The 20887-nt window shown below is 45.0% G+C and overlaps 1 protein-coding gene across 3 annotated transcripts in view; it reads right to left on the bottom strand.

Moving 5' to 3' along the window:
• SYNDIG1 (synapse differentiation inducing 1) overlaps positions 1-12601 on the bottom strand; it is a 72579-nt gene extending 59978 nt beyond the window's left edge. Inside the window, exon 1 of one of the 3 annotated variants that reach the window (XM_062573425.1) lies at positions 12532-12601. The gene's annotated coding sequence lies outside the window, so the exon portion shown is untranslated. Of the gene's footprint in view, positions 1-6716; positions 6838-11786; positions 11825-12531 lie in introns of those variants that run through there. The other 2 variants (XM_062573426.1, XM_062573424.1) reach the window with 2 other exon arrangements.
• Between the last annotated feature and the right edge of the window lie 8286 nt (positions 12602-20887).

A 20887-nucleotide genomic window follows, 5' to 3' on the forward strand; every position in this document is an offset into this window, starting at 1 on the left:
GACTTCATTTCCTCTGGTTTTCCATTTGGCCCGCAGAAGATATTTAAACCATTGCTAAGATCTGGCCTTCTGTCCTTACTCTGGGAAGGAAGTTGGAAGCTTGTCTACTGTTCAAGAATGTTTATCTAAGTATATTCCAGTGTTTGTATTCACAGCACTTGGTTTAACATGAAGCAAAAACATTTTATGCTTTGGGCAAATAGCTCAGAGCATGTCCTAAGTGAACTGGGAGAAAAGCTGCACAAGTAAAAACCACCATGGTGGAATCCCAGGGAATTTACACTGTACTAGTCTAAGCCCTCAACCTGGGAAACCTGCTGACAAAATTAAACTAATTTGCAGATTCACTAGAAAGCTTGGACTCACCATAGGATTAGTTTTGATACCTTAAATCCCTTTGCAGTAGATACAAGGTTGAGAGCAGATGTCTTATCTTTCCAGTGAAAACTCATTTACGTATGCAATTACGCCTATGCTAAATGAACAGAGGACCACGTCTTTCCTCCCTCTGCTCCAAAAGAAACCAAACAAAAGTAGACCACTGACATGAGAAAGGTACAAGCTGAGGAAAACTAACGGGTATCCAGCAATCAAAGTTGTTTCCAGATTTTGCTCAGTTCTCACAAGCTGGCTAGAAAACATGCAATGGCATAAGCCCGCCTGCCATGTAGGACAATCTGTTGACGCCACTGAAGTCAGAGAGATATCACTCCGAACTGTAAGCTGCCTCAGAAGCATTCTTGGCCCTGACATTTGTCCAAGCAAACTGAGGTGGTCAATAGAAATGCCTTATGGGCCTGCTGCAGATATGGTAAGAATTGGTAGGAGATGTGCAAACCAAGCAGGTCCCTTCCCAGAAAAACAACTGAAGACATCAAGATTTAGTCACTACATCAATGGCTGCAGCAAAGCATGGGTCAGGCCTTCCACTTCAATGCAGTCACATCGCACCAACAATGGAATATTGTTTGGTTTGAATGGCACTCAGGAAAACACAAATTTATGCAGTTTTGTCTCTTGTCTTCAAGTGTGCTGTCAGAGTCACTTCACATTGTCTCTATACTCTTCTATTATCTGGATAACATTTGGTTCTGAAATTGCAGGTCTCATCCTAGGCATTTCATTGACAGCTGTGCTGCCTTAATGGAGAACGCTCACTTTGAATGAGTGCAAATGAGACTCCACAGACATGACACTCAAACTACCTCTTCAGGTATCTGAAGGGAGGCTGTCAAGGCGATGGGGACAAACTCTCTTCAGTAGTGCCTTTCAATGGGACAAGAGGAAATGGGCACAAGCTGAAACACAGGAAGTGCCCCCTGAATATGAGGAGGAATTTCTTCACTGTGAGAGTGACGGAGCACTGGAATAGGCTGCCCAGAGAGGTTGTGGAGTCTCCTTCTCTGGAGATTTTCAAAGTCTGCCTGGATGCAACCCTGTCTAACATGTTCTAGGTGACCCTGCTTGAGCAGGGAGGGGGTTGGACTAGATGATCTCCAGAGGTCCCTTCCAACCTTAATGATTCTGTGATTCAGCGAACTGGTGCTTGTTCTTCATGTAGTTTTGGGTGGTCATCTTGTTGACTTTGAAAGGGCTGGATTATGAGAAAGTATAATTCCAATCTCCTAGCCCCCTTTAAAGGTGTCTTGCAATGGGACAATTCAAAATCATGAGAAATTAAAGTTATCCTTCAGTCCTTCCCACAGAGGAACAAGAGGAGGAAAGTAAATAGAGGGAAAAATGCTTTAGTATATCTCAGTGACTTAAAACTTTACATAAAGTCCCTTAGATGACAGTGTGGCCAGGACTGCATCAAACAATCCCTTGCTCCCATTTGTTCACCAGCCTAAGTGACACGGGAGCCAATGTCTTGGAAAAGATTGACTGAAAGGAGGCCTGAGATTCAATGACATTTGAAAAGGTGATTTGGCTCCAAATTCTTTGGAGCACTGGCAGATAAGATCCTGCAAAATCCTGAACTTCAACTTCTCATGATGACTTTGGGTCTCTAGGACTGCTATCTCTACCAAGGAATTAAGGACAACTAGGTTGCAGGCTCAAGTATTCTCTCTAATCACCCACACTGCTAAGGTGTTAACACACTCTACAATATGACTTCAGCCTGTGCTCTCTCCCAGCAATATCTAGGCATAGTTTGGAGCAAAGAGGTGCCATAAATGTTCCTGAGAGGCATGATGTGCAAAGCAACCTTATTTTGGTGGGTAAGAGAGTTTAGCTGCATGGACATGGTCTACGTTTTACCATTCAGCCTGTGGGCAATAGGATGAACACTGGTTTGATTTATTTCCTAGAGAAGTCAGAGCCTGAGTTATTTACTTAGCCCTGCCATGGATCTAAGCATCTGTCTGGCTAGTGCCTACCTGCTGTACATTTAAACCAATCTTGTAAACCAGATCTTGCATAATCTTTTTGCAGATTATGAGTGACATCATCCCCTCAAGATGGGGGAGAGAGGAAAAAAAATCATCCAAAATGAGGCAAGGACAAGACAGGTAGCATCTTTCCCATAGCATGCTCCTTCAATAATTGGGCTAATAAGGTTCAAGACACCTTCTCCATAGTCCCACACAGCAGTGCAGCTCGTGTGCCTTGGGGAAGGTCAACCAAGAAAGAAGCAAATGGCCACATGCAATTGAGGAAATCTGTTTAACTCTAGTGTCATTTCAATCTGCAGCTGGCTGGCTGGTTACCTTATCGCAGCCTGATCCAACGTTCTCAGCCCTGCAAGTGTATTTCAGAGAGACCTGGACAGGCTGGAGAGCTGGGTGGAGAGGAACCTCCTGAGGTTCAACGAGGGCAAGTGCAGAGTCCTGCACCTAGGGAGAAATAACCCTAGGCACCAGTACAAACTGGGGGCTGACCTTGTGGAGAGCAGCTCTGCAGAGAAGGACCTGGGAGTGCTGGTGGATGACAAGATGACCATGAGGCAGCAATGTGCCTTGTGGCCAAGAAGGCCAAAGTATCCTGGGGTGCATTAGGAAGAGTATTCTCAGCAGGTGGAGGGAGGTGATCCTTCTCCTCTACTCAGCCTTGGAGAGGCCTGATCTCGAGTACTGTGTCCAGTTCTGGGCTCCCCAGTACAAGAGAGACATGGAGCTACTGGAGAGAGTCCAGCCTAGGGCTACAAAGATGATCAGAGGGCTGGAGCATCTGCCCTATGAGGAACGGCTGCAAGAGCTGGGCCTCTTCAGCCTGGGGAAGAGAAGACTGAGGGGGGATCTGATCAATGTGTACAAGTACCTGAAGGGAGGGTGTCAAGGGAATAGGGCTAAACTCTTTTCAGTTGTCTCATGTGACAGGACAAGAGGAAATGGGCACAAACTGAAACACAGGAAGTGCCCCCTGAATATGAGGAGGAATTTCTTCCCTGTGAGAGTGACAGAGCACTGGAAGAGGTTGCCCAGAGAGGCTGTGGAGTCTCCTTCTCTGGAGATATTCAAAAGCAGCCTGTATGTAACCCTGTCTAACGTGCTCTAGGTGACCCTGCTGAGCAGGGGGGTTGGACTAGATGATCTCTAGAGGTCCCTTCCAACCTTACCAATTCTGTGATTCTATGATTCTATTGCTTAATGGTAAGGAGTTGGTGAGACTCTGATGCCTTTTCATTGTAACAACTTAACAGCAGAAAATAATAATAATAATAATAATAACAACAACATCATCAACAACAAAGTAGCATTGATTTCTCTTTTCCAGGTGAAATCCCCAAGTGGCTTGGCCATTAGGCTTAAATCAACAGCTCCTTGATTACCAGTGCATTTTGATGCATAGCTGAAACAAGGTCAATTGCTGTCTGGAGAAACTGAGAAATCTTTGAGACACCCAGAGAGTTTTCATCAATAAGACCACAGACACCTAAGGATGTTTGTTTGGAACTGGATGTGTAGGATGGATGAGGTCAGTCTCCTTGCGGAGTAACACTGTACCTGTAAACCTCAGACATGAACTGCTTGATATTAACTTTTAGGTGAATAAAGCAAGTGAAATGAATCCCCTCAGGTTCAGCTGGAGGAACAGCAGACACAAGCGTGTGGTGGTGTGTGATGCTTAGGGGCCAAAAAAATGTAAAATTCTACACTATGCCTCAGAGCCTGAATCCTGCCTGGAAGGACTTGTTGGAGGATAGCGCAGTTGGTTAAAGTGTGGTGCTAATATGCCAAGGTCACGGGTTCGATCCCATACAGGCCACTCGATTGAAGGTTGGACTAGATGATCTCCAGAAGTCCCTTCCAACCTTACCAATTCTATGAGAAGGAGGTTGATCCAGTCACTACATTCCTGTCCATAAGTGAAGGTTCAGGTCAGAGTCACATGTTTGGGACTTCCAGGCAGATTTTAAAATGAACATTGACCCATTTTCAAGGCCAAACAGCAGCCTGGAGGATCCTGGGTGGCCACAGGACTGAGCGGATAACCTCTGACAGACAACTTGAGGCAAATGCGGGATGCTTTCCCAGCAGGGAGCTGACATTCAAAGAAAAAAAGAGTCACTCTTATTCCCTAGGACTCATAAGGACTCATTTCAAAATGATTCTGACAGGAAAATGAAACTCATCAGAGGTTCAGCCCTTTAAATAAGAGAACTATTCAGTCTGTTCCAAGATGGGGAGCTAATTTAACTGGTTTAATTCAGGTTTTATTTGTCCTGATGCAACTTGAATTACTCCCGACAAATTGCTCAGTGGTACTCAGGGTAACCTGAAGTAATTCTGCTCTTTCCAACTTGCAGCTGGAACAAGAAGGGAAGCCTAAGTTCAAACTACTGACAAATGCTAGATCCAGTTTGACCTATATTCTTCTCTGGGGATAAGACCCAAGTCCCTGTCATTAAAAGTGGAGTTATTCATTATTAGAATATTCATTATCCCCCTATTTCCTTCTCTCTCTCTCTCTCTCTCTTTTAATAAAAAGCTGCAACCAGTGCCAAGATATCTAGCCTGAGCTGCTGTGGTTTATTAAGCTATTGCTTGTGTTACAGCAGAGCCCAGATACTGTAGCTGAAATCAGGGTTGTGCTCTGCAGGGTATTCTGCAGACTCCTGCTACAGTGACAGCAGCTGACAAATTAATTAAGCAAAGGGTGTGAGAGAGATACATACAAGTTTTAGAGAGGGCAAGGAGAGAAGAGCTAAATGCTATGCCCCAGGCTCTAGGAGACAAGGAGCAGAAGCCAGCTCTGCTACTCCCCATCATTTTGCAATTCCTTTGGTCTTCTACAACCAGGTAGGATGCTGTTGTCCTCCTGCATCCATGGAGCTCTTTGCTTCCTACAGCTCTAGCACAGCCCCAGGTGTTTCAGCCTTTGGGGTGTCCATGTGAGGGACCAAAAGGTCTGTGTGAAGCAGTTCAGTTGCCTTTGAAATACCTTTCTGCACAACAGATCAGAAAAACACTAATTCAGGTAGAGTTACAACCTAAAGGCTCTCACCTGGCCATGTCAGACATCACTGCTCCACAGATACGGTTTATTTGTAGGGAAGCTTGGAGAGGAAGGCAAGCTATGGTGAAGGTAGAGCCTCCACCATAGGCTGTATCCCTTGCCATCCCCTGTAATTCAGGCAGAGCGTCAGCTGGGAGAAAGGGCTCAGAGCTGGTATTCCCCTATGTGGAGATCTACCCTGAATATAGGGAGAAACTTCTTCCCCATGAGGACAGTTGAGCACTAGGAGAGGCTACCCAAGGAGCCTGTGCAGTCTCCATCTTTGAAGTTTTCAAGATCCAACTGGATAAAGCTGGATAAAGGCCTGTGGGACCCCATAGATGACCCTGCTTTGAGCAGGAATTTGCAGTAGAGACCTCCTGAGGTTCCTTCAGTTTGAATTATCCTGTGATCCAAACCTCTATTCCTAGCAGACTCCCCCTTGCCTCCCATGCTTGCAACAAGACATTTACTGCCCCCTACCCTCCTGCCAACCCCACGGTGATTCCAAACCTAACACCAACAAGGCAGGAAGGGACAAGCACTACCCTTTGCAGGGCTGCTCCATCAGCAGAAACCAATAAGTCCTCATGAGCAACAGATTCAACAGACTGCTGCTGGGTTTGATGCCAGAATGCAGAAATCAGAAATGAGAAAGCTTTCTTAAAAAAATGAGCAAGACGAATGATGATGGCTGCAGCCTGATAAAAACCACAGTGTGAGAGCTCTAGACAGAGCTTTGGAGGCTGCAGGTTTCCTGCTGCAATCTCTCAGGTGTGAGGGTTTTTTTTAATGGATAACACAATAGGCTTCAATGTGGTTTAAGGTCTTTCAGACATCCAGAAATTGCATTATCACAGATAGACCTTTTGCTTGAGAGAAATCACAGACAATGTATGGATCTGGAGAGAGCATTACGACATACAATATTTAAGGAAAGGAAGGAAGAAACCTTTCCCACTTGTATTTTTCTCCTTTGATTTAGCTGTGCTCATTAAAAAATTCTGTTTAAAGGAAATGCTGCTATTTCAGCAGCTGAAATTCCTTTTGACCTATAAAGTAAACTACAGGGAGTTTCATAAGGCAGTTCAACTAATTCACACTGGGAAAGTTAGGAATGCATGCATTAGTGGCAGTTAAATGTTTAATTGCAAACAGTGGAGCTAAAATGACTTCCATGCTATTTTAGCATTACCAATAAGCATCAAATCCAGTGTGAGACATGGGCTTGTCCTGCCCTGAAAAGATATTATCATCTAAAGGGGGGATGGACTCACAGTGCAGTGAAGTGCCCAAGGTCACATCGCAGGCAGTAGCAGAGTTGCAAATAAAATCCAGGTCTCTTGATTGCCGACTCAGGGGTATATTTAAATGTGGAAACAATTACCATATGTAAAATAAGCCTGTCTGAATAACTGACTGCTTGGTCCATTAGCTGAATCAAAGAATGGGAGGGAGAAAAGGAGGAACCTTGTGTTGACCTAAACCAAAAAAAAAAAAAAAAAAGTTATACCCATGCAACAAAATATTTCCTTCTGGGCAGATGGAAGCATCTTATTTGAGCAAAAATGAAGTGTTATGTTTCATTTCTTTATTTTTAATCAAATGAACTGACTCTTAGTTCAATTTGCCTCAAGTTGTTTCCAGCAAAAACTCAGGTTTTTCTAGCAATACTCCTTCCCAACTGATTTTGCCAGTAACAGCTCTTTGCTGAGTTCAGTCTGAAATCACAATTCTTTTCATTCGATGATAAAACTGTGCTTTCTAGCTAATAAATGACTGACCTGAAAAACAGCACCTGGCTGTAATGTAAATAACCCTGCCTGGTGTGGAAGGCACCAGTATAAAAAACACCTTGCCATCTGCACAACTTACGGCAATTGCTTTGCAAAGTGAATGCAGTCCAAAATCAGGCTCCGTGCCTTTTTAAGAGAGAAATTCATTTCACCAGCTAATCAGGAAAGCCTCACTGTCAGACAGCTATTATCAACTACCTAACTGTATCTAGACATGTGAATGCTGCGAATCAGCTTTGACTAAGAATCTGGTGAGTTCATTGCGAGTGTACAAAAAGCATTGGATCCTGTCCTAACTCTGTACCTCCACATTAGCCATCCTCAAGAGCTGTTCTGTGCAATTCTCAGATTATGTCCAGCCCAGAAAAACTAACCTTCGTGAGACCAGAAATAGAAGCAAATGCAATGAAATAGCTCAGATCACTACCTTCACCAGTGCAGCCAGGCTGAAGGATATGTTTGTTAACTCTTAAGAGCAGAAAATTGTGCTGCCTTCTGCTTTTAAAGCAAGTGAATATAGCTGTTCTATGGGGTGTATAATTGCAGCCTTAATTGTCTGGAGTGCCCTCACTGCAAAAAAAAAAAAAAAAAAAAAAAAAAAAAAAAAAAAAAACTAATACAAAGTGAATTTCACAACTCCCCTACATGCAATGAAGAGCATTCCCAGCCTCTGCTTAAGAGCTGCTCCAAAGTATGGAGAAAGCTTGATGACCTCAGCTCCACCTTTATCAGACCAAGTTTGGGGCTGGAGCAGTTCCTCTTGCAGATTTAACCAGGACTCATGCTTTACATAGTGGAAACACGCACAGCTGAACTGCTTGTTTCACAACATGTGATTATTTATTTGGAGGATGGGTCATATTCTCAGGTGAAAATATACAATATCTCAGCCCGCATGGTTCCTACACCTCAATCTAGATGGTTTCTGAGAATCAGTCTAGTTTAAAAGGTCTGAGGAGGACTGAGTTACCCGCTGCCTAGTTTCTGTGATGCCTGATGTTGCAATAAATCCAGAACACTCCAGCCTAGAAGAAGCAACCTGATGTTATGGCCTGTAGAAACCCGCAGCATGGCAAGTAGCCTGGAGCAGAGCATCTAAATGAACCCAGAGAAGATAATCTGTCTTCACTCAAGAATATCAACCATATCATGATTTCCAGGCATGCGGATGAATTGCAGGAGCAATTTAACCCCAGACACCTGCATCCTGCCTCTTTTCCCATTTACTTTGATATCGACAGAGTAGCTTCAAAATTACCACTGCTGCCTCACAGGATCACCTGCCTATGGGCTGAGTCCGGTGCCTCTCCTCAAAATAAAATCTCTGGTTAACTGTATTTGTAACCAGGCTGGCCCATAGACAGAAACACCCAGATGGGGCTCCTGAGGTGGCTCGACTGATTCACGCAAAGCTGATTCCTCACCGGCAGCTGAGCCCCCGCAGAACCCTAGTCCTTGTTCACGCAGCTCCTCGGTCTCTGTTGCCCATGTATTCAGGCAGCAGGGCAGGATAAAACACATATTCAGTGCTTATTCTACAGGTAACACACCAAAGCTATGCTCTAGGCTGGGATTTAAGGTACTCCTAAAGCAAGAATGATAAATAAAGAGAGGATAGAGCAAGAAAGCAGTCTGGTGGTACAAACTTCACACAAAACTAAAGTGTCCTCATCTCCTGCCCCAAGCAAAGCACCCCAGAGTTAGAAGTCACTTTCTCAGCAAAACACCTTAGTGGTACTGTAAAATCGCTAGTGCCAGTTCATCAGGGTGAGCATGATTAGATTAAGCAGCCAGTGCTGGGGCAATAAAATCAAGCTCACTTCCTCAGGATCTAGAAGAATTGCAGAGACAAGAACACACTGTGGGACAAAAGCTTTGTGGAAGAAGTGATTTCAACATCGTGAGTCTGTACCTGAGGGCTGACTGGACAAGCAGGAAAATATTGGAAAGTAGTATTGGTGGGTTTAGATCAACCTTGAAAGTCCTTTTTAACCCCATATTCATCCCTTCCCTAGAAATCAGAGTTGAGATGACACTTGGGGCCCATTATGCTCAGGGCATTTCCAGAGTTTGAAAAAAAAAAGGACATACAGCCTGTTTTTCCAGGACTGGAAGGGGCAGAGGAGCTAGGGGGTCTCTATACAGGAGGTGCAGACATTTGGCTGCAGCAGATCCACTCAGCATCACCTCAGTAATCTCACAAGCAAAATGCAGTGGAGAGAAGGGAGATAATTTTGTTGAAGAGAGCACAAGTGTAGGAAGAGCAGGGTAGATGGGATGGTTGGGACACTACACATTGAGAAGTGACAGCATCTCCTAGGACTGAATCAGCTGTTGCATGTTGCAGCCAGCTGCTCTGAGAGATGTCCTGAAGGATCATGCTCTGCACAGACGTCCTACAGGACTGAATGTGGTCTGAATATCTCATGGGATCTAGGACGAGCGGGTCTCATCTCAAGGAGCTGAACTCTTCACTTATCCCATAATTGTCTTCCAAGAAAATTATTCAGTTGCAAGAGCAACTTCAGAGATTTTTCTGTTCCCTCTATGGATTTTTAAGGGGCCTGAGCTTTCCTCAATCAAAGCACATAAACCTAGATAAACCCCATCAAACCTGTACTCAAATTCCACCAACTTGATGTGAATGATCAGTTTATTTTTCCATATCTCAGTGAATAAGTCTCAGAGCTTAAGCACAAAAATACTTTACAGCAAGGATTTGGGCGGATGGTTAATGAGAGACCTTCACACATTCCTATTTTGTACAGATTCATATATACAGATACACATTAACAGAGATGTTGTGCTTAAAATTAGGAGTGCTAAAGGCATGCATGGACTCACACCCCTCATGTACTACATCACTATTTTAAAATGCAGTCTTTGCTGATGCAATGAAAATAACCATAGTCCATCACTTTTCCTATATTATGACACCAGACTTGCAGCATGAAATCCTTTGGGCCAGATTCTTAGATGGCATAAGCTGGATGGGATCTATCTAAATCCTTAGAGTCACAGCCAGGTATCTCTGCTAAGGAACAACATTTTGCGGTGATCTCATTGATCAAAGTAGTTTCCAAGTTCTACCAGAGAAAGGCTGTTCAGGAATGTTTGCTTTTATGGCCAGAGGATGTGTATTCAGGCAAGAGTGGACACACATTTACACACCCCCAGACACCATTCACTTTTGTAAAAGCAAAGTCATTGCACATGCAGAGTATTTTCCTCTTATTTAAATCTCTGCATTCTTTTCTTTTTTTTTCCCCCCAGTGGCAGATAATGACTTGTAAAAAGTCTAATCTCCAAATTGAAGAACCCCAAATTTGCAAGTCCGGATATTTAATTTGCACTTTAATTTAATACTAAAAGAATAACCGGTATTAAAAGCTCTCCTGGGCAGAGATCTTTATGGCTGATTTACAAATGTCTGCAGATAGGAATTTACAGTGGAAAGAAAGATAAAAAATCTTGCCTAGCTAGGCTGCACCTTTTCTCTACTATTATCTTTAGAAGCCAAAACATTTTAAATTCTGAAAGCAGCATTCATCAAGTTAAATGTGTGTGGTGGTACCCACACACACTAGTACTGCATTACATCCGCATTTGTATATTAGAGAGCCTTGCTGTATGAGTGAATTATTCCAGAGCGTATGGTGCCAGTAGTGTTGTGATGCTTGCTTGCCCACTTAAAAAGAGAAAACTTCATTTAATTCCTACATATGCATTCATCTTACATACATCCTGGCATGAACTGTAGTTACCAAACTGCCAATAAAATGTCACCTTGGCCAGTAAATGAGAAGTGGCTTATTCTTTGGAGTGAGGAAATTTGAAATTAATACAGAGAACATCTAAATGCAGCTACTTTGAAGATGATAGCTCATTAACTATAATTAAGAGCAAGTCATTTAAATACATGAATGTAGAAAAGTGTGTTCTCTGTGCTGACTGCATTTTGTAATACGCAAGAATCCCCCAGAAAGTACCATTTAACTCATCTGCTCGACTTTAAGAATATCAAAGCATCTTTTAATTGTTGTTAATGCCCTGTTTATGAGGGATTAATGTCTAATTATTTTTGATTTGAATATTTAATGTCTCTGGAAAGTTTAGATCTTCTTTCCTGGCTTCTTTCTTTCTAATTACATGCTAAAGCTGCAGCCTCTCCTCTAGTGATTTTGAACACACATTTCAACAGATTGCTCTCCAAAGCAACTCCTGCCACTAGGTAGCTCCATGTTTTTAGGGGTGAGAAAAGCCACCAGCACTGCAAGTCCTGGACAAACCTCTTCGTCTACAATGCACTTTGGACCTGAGATAGCAACTGGTTCTGTTTTGGGAAGGCTTGCAATCCTGTGGTGCCAGTTCCAGAAAGGTCTCAAAGCATTTGCCAGCCTCTTCCTACTTAAGGGTCCTCCTCCATCTCTTGCAGGATGCTTTGGTGATACCCTAACCAGGCAGGGTCAGGCAGGGGGGAATTGCCCAAGGTCACCCCTCTCTGCCACTGAATGGCAGGGACCTCTTACATCCCCACTCATGTCTCCTCACCTTAACCATCTTTCTCTCCAACTTAGTAGTCACTGCCTGAAAATTAAAGACAGGGGAGGGATGAGGAGAGAAGGAAAGGAGATTCATTCTGATGCCTCTTGGGCAGGGTAGTGAGGGGAGTGGGCAGCTATGACTGCGAGGGGCCCAGCCTGTTCCAGCCCCCCTATCCTCCATCTCAAGCTCTGCTCTGGGACCCCACATGGGGACCATGCATCTCCACACAGCCTCTCTTCCCCCTGCCCAGGGCATCGGGAGGGGTGATCGGGTGTGCTCGGAAGGGAGGATCACCTAATACAGTGAGTTGGAGGGGATTTCTCCTGGGCAAGGGAAGAAAAGGGAAAGATGGGTCCCACGCGCAGTTTTCCTTGCAGAAACCCCGACGGTCCTCCCAACCCAGACCTTGCCACGGTCTCGGGAAAAGCCCGCTCCCTCTCAGCGGCACCGCCGCTGCGGCTCCCCCGGGTGCCCCCCGCACGCCGCTGCCGGGGCCGCCCGGCGCGGGGAGGCTCGCAGCAGGCCACCGGCTGCGCCCCCCGGGTCCCCCCTGTACCCCCTTCTCCCCCCCCCCCCCTCCCCCCGGCTTGGCTGCGGCAGCCGCGGGGCCCCTCTGCGCCCGGCCCCGCTCCTGGCAGCCCTGCACACGCGGCGGGGGCAGAGGGGGACACGGATTTTGGTTCGTCTCCTCCTGTCCCCCCCCAACACATACACAAACACCGGGAGGGGATTGGGGGGGGGGGTCACTCACCTCCCTGCAAGGTGACCGCAGCGTGATGCGCCCTCCGGGGGCTGCAGGAGGGGCTCCGGCTCCGGCGGCGGCTCAGCGCCCGGGCGCGGCGCCCGGCAGCATCCCGACGGCGGGGGCAGCCGGGGGGCTGCGGGGCCGGGGGGAGCCCGCAGGAGCCGGGGTTGGGGGGAGCCCGGACAAGCCGGGCAGGGCGAGCGGCCGGCGGGGCTGCGCCGCCCGCACCGCCGGGCTGCACTGTGCGCTCCGCTCGCGGGGAGGAGGAGGAGGAGGAGAAAGGGGAGGAGGAGGAGGAGGAGGAGGGAGGCAGAGGAAGCCAGCCCTGCGTGGCGGAGCGGGCCAACTTTCCTCCTGCAGCAGGAGCAGCCTCAATCCCTTCCCTCACAGCGCCCGTGCCCAACCCCTGTCCCCAGTCGCCTCCTCCTCCTCCTCCCACCGGGGCCTTCCTCCCGCGGGGGGGGGGGGGGGGGGGTCTCTGCTGGCCTCTTTCCCCGGCACTCAGCACCCCTCTGAGGGGCACTGGCTTTTCCCCCTGCCTCCCTCCGGGAACCAGGCTACCTCCCTCCGCTCCTCTCCACTGGCCGCAGAGGCACCCTGGCAGCGGCACAGCCTCCTGCGAGCCCTGGGCTGGACACAGCCGCTCTCCAGGGAGCAGGGGAAGGCTCCGGCACGTTTAATGAACTTTGCGTTATTTACTTATTTTGCTTTTTGGTATAATGACAAGCATACTGCACAGCATGCCGTGGCAGTGAGAGGGTGTTCCCTGCTTTCCTGGTAAGCGTAAATAATACAGGGAAGCAGGGTTCATTCATTTCTTTTCGCATCCCTAGCACGCCTGCTAGCCAAGTCATTTGCCTAAAAGGTTCTCTGTCACTATTTCTTTCTAGATGCTTCAACATCTATGGCTTAAAATGCTATCAGAAGATCACAAGTCCAGTTTAGATCACTGTTCTCCTTTGCCACTGCAGAGAGAGGGACACAAAGCCTTATATTTGCTGTGCTTTTTTTGTTATCTCCACCTCTTCACTTGGGGTAAGGCTGTTTTCTCTCCTTGCTTGCTTATTGCTTGTTATTTGTATTCCCCAAATAATCCATGCCAAATCTTTGCCAAAGGTGAATGTTTAAGTTTTAAAACAAATAACTTGTGCCCGTCTTGGAGATTTTCAACAGAAAATCCCCCAACCCCGTTTTTCCCTCTTTCACAACTTTTAATTCTTTTCCATTGTGCTTACTCTTCAGCTTGAGCAAAGATAATTTCCCTTCTTCTTTAGCCAGCAGAGCCCACTCCCTAGTATATTTCAGTTTCATGCCAGAAGCAAAAAACAAAACAAAACAAAAACCCCTCAAAACTTTGTCTCTTTTGGAGCAACAAAACGTCCAGAATAATATCTGAATGTTCAGAAGAATTCAAATGTTTTCCTCTTTTTTTTTTTTTTTTTTTTGTTTTCTATAAGTTAATATCAGTTGTGACTTGATAGATTGATTTTGATATGCCTCTGAAAACAGTAGTGATTGGTCCTTTCGTTCAGCAGACAATCCTTTTGATAGAGCTCTGTTTCCCTGATGGAAAGATAAAAATGACCTCCTAAAATGTTTTCTTCTGCCTGCCCCCAAAACCTGTGTAGCTGAAAGGATCATGGCATCCAGGATCCTCTCTTGCACAAGGGACACCCTCATCTGCATCATTTCCACTAACATTAAAAATAAATAAATAAATAAATCTCTTTCCAAGCATGGGCCATGGAAATCAATAACCCCTTCCCCTGCCTGGTGAGATACCTTCCCTATAGCTGACAAGATGAAATCAACTCTGAAGCTGATGTGGCTCTTCTTCCAAACTCTCATTTTGTTTTTGGTATATCCCATGGTGCTCACAGAAAGGTTTTGTCTGTCTAAATATCTGGACCCTTGTTGGTTCCTGACTTGGTCTGGGCTTCAGCGAGATTTTGAGTCTTCCTCAATATAATACATGCCTCTAGTTTGTGAGATCAGCTCTTTACAATAGATACTTGGCACTAGGGCAGGATAAGTATTTAAGCAGTAGAACTTATAGCCCCAAAGTATGATCACCATGACTCCAAAATTCTTTTTACTTTCCCTTTCTTGGGAACAAAAACCTGCAAGTTACATTTGTTATGCCTCTACTAAGTAAGACTTTTAGGAAAAAAAACATCTTTCTGTTCTACCAGTACAGTAACAAAACTGGAAGGAGTGCTTGCATGCAACAAATAGCTACTGCAATGCACATTCTTACTGCCAGACATTAGTGGTCCTGGTTGGAGCTATCAGCTGGCTTGGACACCTAGTGAATTCCTAGTGAAATATGATTTCTTAGTGACTACATGTATTTTTGAAACAGGAGGAAATGCAGCAAAATTTTGAAAAGGGTTTGTTAGTTTCTTCCTTGAAAGAGAAAAATAGCATTTTCACAGAATGGAGCAGAGGAGGTATTTCTGGGTCATCAAAGGCCACCTGTTTCAGGCAACCCTATCCTGCGTCCTGTTTATTTCCTTCTGATGCTTCCAAAATGAAATGTTTTCCATGAATTTATCAAGCTGATGTTTGCTGATGTCATGGAACTAATCATTTTCAGTAACATTGTTTCCCCACCTTTCCCATTCTTCCTGCACCAAAATATGAGCATTCTTCATTCAGTTCAGAAAGACCTTTGGCCTTTGTTTAAGTGAAGAAATCAAGCCTAGTAGGGTTTAGTTGAGTTTGGTAGCAGAACCGAGAAAATGCAAGTAGTGGAGGAATCATGACCCAACAATCTTAATGGTTGTGACTATTGCTACAGGAGAGACTTCACCCTCTCTTCTCTGGTCAATCTGACCAAAAAAAAAAAAAAAAAAAAAACACCAAGGGAAGGGTCTACCATTACTCCAACTAGTGTTAATCATGCCACACCTCTATTTGCACTAAGCTTGCCATGAATTGTCTGTTCCTGACACTGGGAATCTAGAAATATATCTAGTCTGTTTTTTTCTAATTTTAACTCTTACTGTCCGCTCAGTGTGCTGCAAAAGGGCAATACATTTTGTGTTGCCTTGTCTCCTTTGCGGGAGGACTTTCAAAGATTAATGGAAAGGGACTTGTGGTGATACAAATAGCAGCAGACTAGTTTTATTGTTTGGGTGTTTCTCATCATGTTTAACAACATTGCTGAAAGTCCCTTTCAACACTAGCATGTTTACACCAGGCATGTGCCCCTACATCCTTCATGCATTTTGCTAACACATTTCACTGGCTCCTTGGTAGGTGCTGTGGACAGGAACAAATTGGGAAGCTTCATGTTGTGTGTCTAGGAATGGAAACTAACCCTTTCTTTCTGCTTTTAAGGGCACCTTTCATCCCTCCAGGGCTGATGCAGATGGGCCTGAGCAGGAGAGCTGCTGTGGCATGTCTCCCTTGTAGACAGAGGCACATAGCACTGAGGTGAAAGTGAGAAGGGTGAAGAGCTGTTTGAAAGGAACAAAGAGGGGAGAAAAAACCCACCTCCCTCAGTTGTGGTTTTTTGAAGCTCACTGCAGCTGCTCGCTAGTTTAAGTTTATGCCAGCATCCTGCTAGGATGAACTACTTGCCAGCCAGTGTATCCCACCCTGCTTTGAGAACAGGGCTCTGATTGGTTGCTCCCCAGGGCCTCTGAGCAGGGCTCAGCTATGGCCTGAGCTCCTGAGGACTGAGTAGTCCAAAGACTTGAGGAATAAAAAGAATAAGTAAACAGAGTGGAAAACAAGGCCATGGAGAGCAGGGGGAGAGAGATGGGGAAGGATGCAGGGCAGACCAGGTTGGCATGGGAGACTCCATGGATGCTGAAGTCCCCTGCTGGCCATGAGGGGTTAGAAATTTGGGATCTATCAAAGCAGGCTGTAAAGAGAAAATGCTACCTGGAAGCAGAGATTACAAGAGACACACAAGCAGCTTTTCCTATCACAGGTTTTCTTTTGCAGAAGGTAAGGAAGGGATGACCTTTTCGAGACATAGCTCCAGGTAAATCAGTTCACTACTGTTTGCTCTTATCAGGGCTGTTGCAAAGAATTGTACTGACTAAGCATCTGAACAAAAGCTTTGGTGAAATCATCCTGGATTATACTGCCTGAAGCACAGGTTCCTGACCAAAGTCACACTGTGCTGATTAATTGCTCACTCTTTGTGCCTCCAGATGCTCTGTACCACCGTTAGCAGTCACTCTGCAAGAGTTCTTGGAGATAGAGTTGCTCTTAAATCTGTCTGGGAAAATCCAAGAGAAAATTCACCAGGGAGGTATCACAGTGTGGGAGCTGGGGTGAGTCCCTCTGCAGAAACCACGTGATGAGTGCTGCAGGACAGGAGGGCAAACTTTGGGACAGTTGTAAACATTTTGAGAACATCATTAGCTGATACAGCTGTTGAACTGCTCGTAGGAGCTGGTGGGAGAAGTGTTAGTTTGTCGTTCTCGGCTCACCAAGAAAAGTCAGACGCTTCCAGGGTGGTGAGTGCTCTGGTAGAGATGCAGGACACCCCCTGTAGGAAAGTGGAAAGAGAGAGTCCTGAAAGTGCATCCCTGAACTCTAAGCAGAGCAACAGCACCACCTACCACCAGAGACAGAAGACAGAGGACAAACAAAATACTGCTCCTCCACACACAAGGTTGGAGGGTAGGTCTTCTTATTGGCCAAAGGGAAACATCATTCTTCAAGTAGGAGAAGCTAGCTCATAACCTCTCTTGCAAACTCTTTCTTGAAAGCTGCTACTGACTCAGTGGCTGACTCTTTAATTTGTCTATGATCAAGCATACTTCAGTGCAGAGAAAATAAAATGTCACTTACTGCCTCTAGAGCAACAGTTGGGTGGTAGACTGCCCCCCCCAAGTTATCTCAAACTCAACAGAAACAGAACCCAGCTAACATGGCAGTGCTAACTGTTTTAAACGAGGTAGCCTGGCTGATATGCTCAGGATTAGCAAATCAGACCTGTGGTTGTGGGATGATCTCACTGGATCCCACTAGAGACGAGAGATAGATGGAAGGGATGGAAAGGAGAATGCTTGGAAGAGAAGGGCTAGAGGGTGGTATTTAGAGTGATAATGACTCAGTAAAAATTAAAACAAGGCTGCAAAATTGCAAGATTTGTTCACTGTGTAGGGGACATAGTCTGAGACCTGTGCTTAATGTCAAAGTCCTACACCCTGTTTGCTTCGTCTTCCTACCAGATGACAGAAATGTGCAAGATCTGTGACTTGCAGATCAGCACCTAAGAGTTCTGCCTACCCAAAACCCTGACACAATAGATAGTGCTGGGTGCTGAAACATGTTTTAGCTTGATTATAATTCAGAGTGATAGTACAGAGTGGATAGTGTTTGGGAAGTAGCCCAAAATCTGGAATCTATTCCTGCCAAAGGCAACAAGAATCTCTCAATTTAATTGGATCAGACCCCAAAGGTGTAGGCAAAAGTTCTTTTAACTTTATGAGGAAGGAAAAAGGATTAGCTCAGATGGAGCTGAGCTGTGGGGGTGCTGAATTTTGTGTTGGTTTGTTTGCCAGTAGTTCAAAAAGAAAAATGGAATTTGTCTTGGGTCAACGCAAACAAAGCATTTTTCTTTTATTATGTATTTATGACAAGTAAAATGTAAAGTAAAATATATAATTTTTTGATTGAGTGAACAATTTAGATTGGCCCAAAATGGAATATATCATTGCTCTTTTGAACTCTTTTTTTACTTTTTTAAAAAATGGACATGCACACTTACATACAACGGAAGAAAAGTCAGAAAGAAAGTCACAAAGAATCACTGCCAATCTGTGCGTAACCTTCACCAAGAAAATACGGCTGCTGGATGTCATCTGATAGGAAGATGAAGCAAGCAGGGTGTAGGACTTTACCACTGACATTAAATTGATTTGAGAAGACCTTTCACCTCAAGTCCTCAGCCCGCTCTCTGGAAGAGGTTATCTGTATCTCTTTTGCTCTTGATGAGTTACATGAATTCTAGTGAAATGGCCTAGTTTCTCAGAAGTCTGGGAGCTGAGAGACTCATAGGGTCAGAAATATTTCACTCCTTTTACTTTGTCATCTGTGCTTTGTCTTACTGCCTGTAATTCTTACACTGGAATTCTCTGGGATTGTTATGGAAAGCCTCGCAGTAGGTACCGGCACAAATGTTTCTCTGTTCATAAGACAGCTCCTTGATGAGCAAGAATGGTTCCCAGGGAGAGGGATTTGTACCATTTCTGAGCCTTCTTGCATTGTTGGTCTGTGCGCTGAGATAGCTGGGAAAGGCATTTGTTAGTGCTAATTAAAATGTGGCCATTTGCCAGATAGAACCCCTGCCAAGGCCACCTTTTGATTTATTATAAACGAAGGAGCCAGTCACTGGTGACAGTATGTGGGTGCTACAGACCTTGAACAGAGTCAAACAGATATGTGAGATGATATAAGTTCCCCTTGGACATGATTAGGGATCTTCTGTGTTGTTCACATTAAAATACCTTTTCATCCACTGGGGAACTGTGGCATAACAACCTTGGCAATTCTGATCTAAGATGAGGACCAGGCCCTTTTCTTGCTGCCTGGAGGCTACACAGTGTGGAGCTATCTACATGGTCTGAAAACCTCAACAGTAAACATACACAAAGGTCACAATAGTTTCTGAATTCTCCATGGTCCTGTGGATTTAAACTAGTCACTGCCCGTCCTGAAGTGCTTCAGGGGTGGCAAGAAACAAACAAAAAGCCCTTTCCTTTCTGTAGTTAAAATCGATAAAAAGAAAGAGGTCCAGATTCCTGCTCCCATCTCATGCTGTAGCTCCAGTGGACTTGGTCCCCTTGCTCTTCAGGATGACTGTCAAGAGCTTACCACAGATGAGGTTGGTTAAGGTACACAGGCAGGTGACTAGGTATGGCTTCAGATTTAGCTAGCTGGGCAGACTGTGAGAAACTGAGAGACATGACAACAGAAGAAGCTGAACATAAGAAATGACTGAGTAAGAGGCTGACAAAAATTACAGGCAACTCGGTTAAGTCATGTGAGAGACAGCTTTGCTTCACAGATAATCGAAGGAGAGCACTGGAGGTGTTTTGGGGAGTAGGGTCTTGCAAGGACAGTGATGCCTAGGAGACCTTATTAGTAATACAGGTAAGGCCTAGCTATCCAGCTGTGCATGTTGGGACATCTGAGGCTAGCCACTGAATGGACCAGGTGTTTAGAGCCTCTCAGGAAACTCTTATCTTGCTTAGCCAAACAGGAGGAATAGAATCAAATCATTTATGCAGTTCATGTCTATGTGAGCGCTGTTGGTGTGTGTGTGGGTGTCACTAGAGGCTCCTGTGGTGGTCTGTGTAACTGGCCATGTTTGTGTTGTGTGTATCTGCCTCTTTGGGATATGTGATCAGACTCTCTGCTGGCTGGAGTTGCAAATGGAAGCAGAAGCAACTGCATGCATTGCACTGAGGCAGGAGCAACCTCCTGTCTCTTAGAGACCACAAAGATGAGTAATAGTGTATGGGGAAGGAGAAATCCCCTGGGGCTCACGGTGCACTGGATTTGGCTAGTCCTTAACCAGGTTGATTCATGCAAATGAGAGTCAGGGCCATGATTTCATCTTCCAAGGCCAAATACAAGGGAGGAACTCTTGCATTTCAGCTGGTATACATGGATTCAAGTAAGGAAGAAAGCAATGCTGTTATGAAAATTGGCGCAAACATGAGGAGAAAGGGCAAAATAATAGAACATTATGTTTTCTAAGCATTATAGCCATGAGGAGATAGTTTCAATAGTCCTTGATGAATGATCCCACAAACTTTTCACTAGACTCACTAAGGGAATTAATCTATCCAGCTAACAAATATCTAGTTGCCTGGAATGCTTGTTGAATTAACCGATGCCACCTTAAAATGCAGAGGAGAATGTAAATTTATCTTGCTCATGAATTTCCAATGCTTACCTGCCTTTTATGTATGAGGAGGATTTTTCTTCTCTTGAAGTGGCAATTAAACAGTGAAGACAGCTTGTCACAAAGATAATATCCTAACAAAAACCTGGGCAGTGCAGAAAGTCTGTGAGGGACTCACCAACATGCTGTGTTAAGACTGCTGTAGAAAACTCCCTGACTTGCGACTTGGCTCATGTGGGACCCTGCTTTGATTATGGAGCAGCTTGCAAGGTGCACATACTCCACTTGTCCTAAGCTAGCCAGTGCTTGCAGGCCCAATGCACCTAAGGATGGATGGGTGAGCTGTTCAGGAAATCCTTTCCCTCAAAGACCCCTCTCATCCAGGGCAAAAACAATCTCAAAAAGACATGTGCTTAACTAATTGTCATCTGCCCTGTTGGCTTACCCATGTGGGTCTGTAGACCAAACTACTTTTGTACTTTTCAG

Source organism: Rhea pennata, chromosome 3 (genome assembly GCF_028389875.1).
Source record: "Rhea pennata isolate bPtePen1 chromosome 3, bPtePen1.pri, whole genome shotgun sequence".
Taxonomy (NCBI): Eukaryota; Metazoa; Chordata; class Aves; order Rheiformes; family Rheidae; genus Rhea; species Rhea pennata.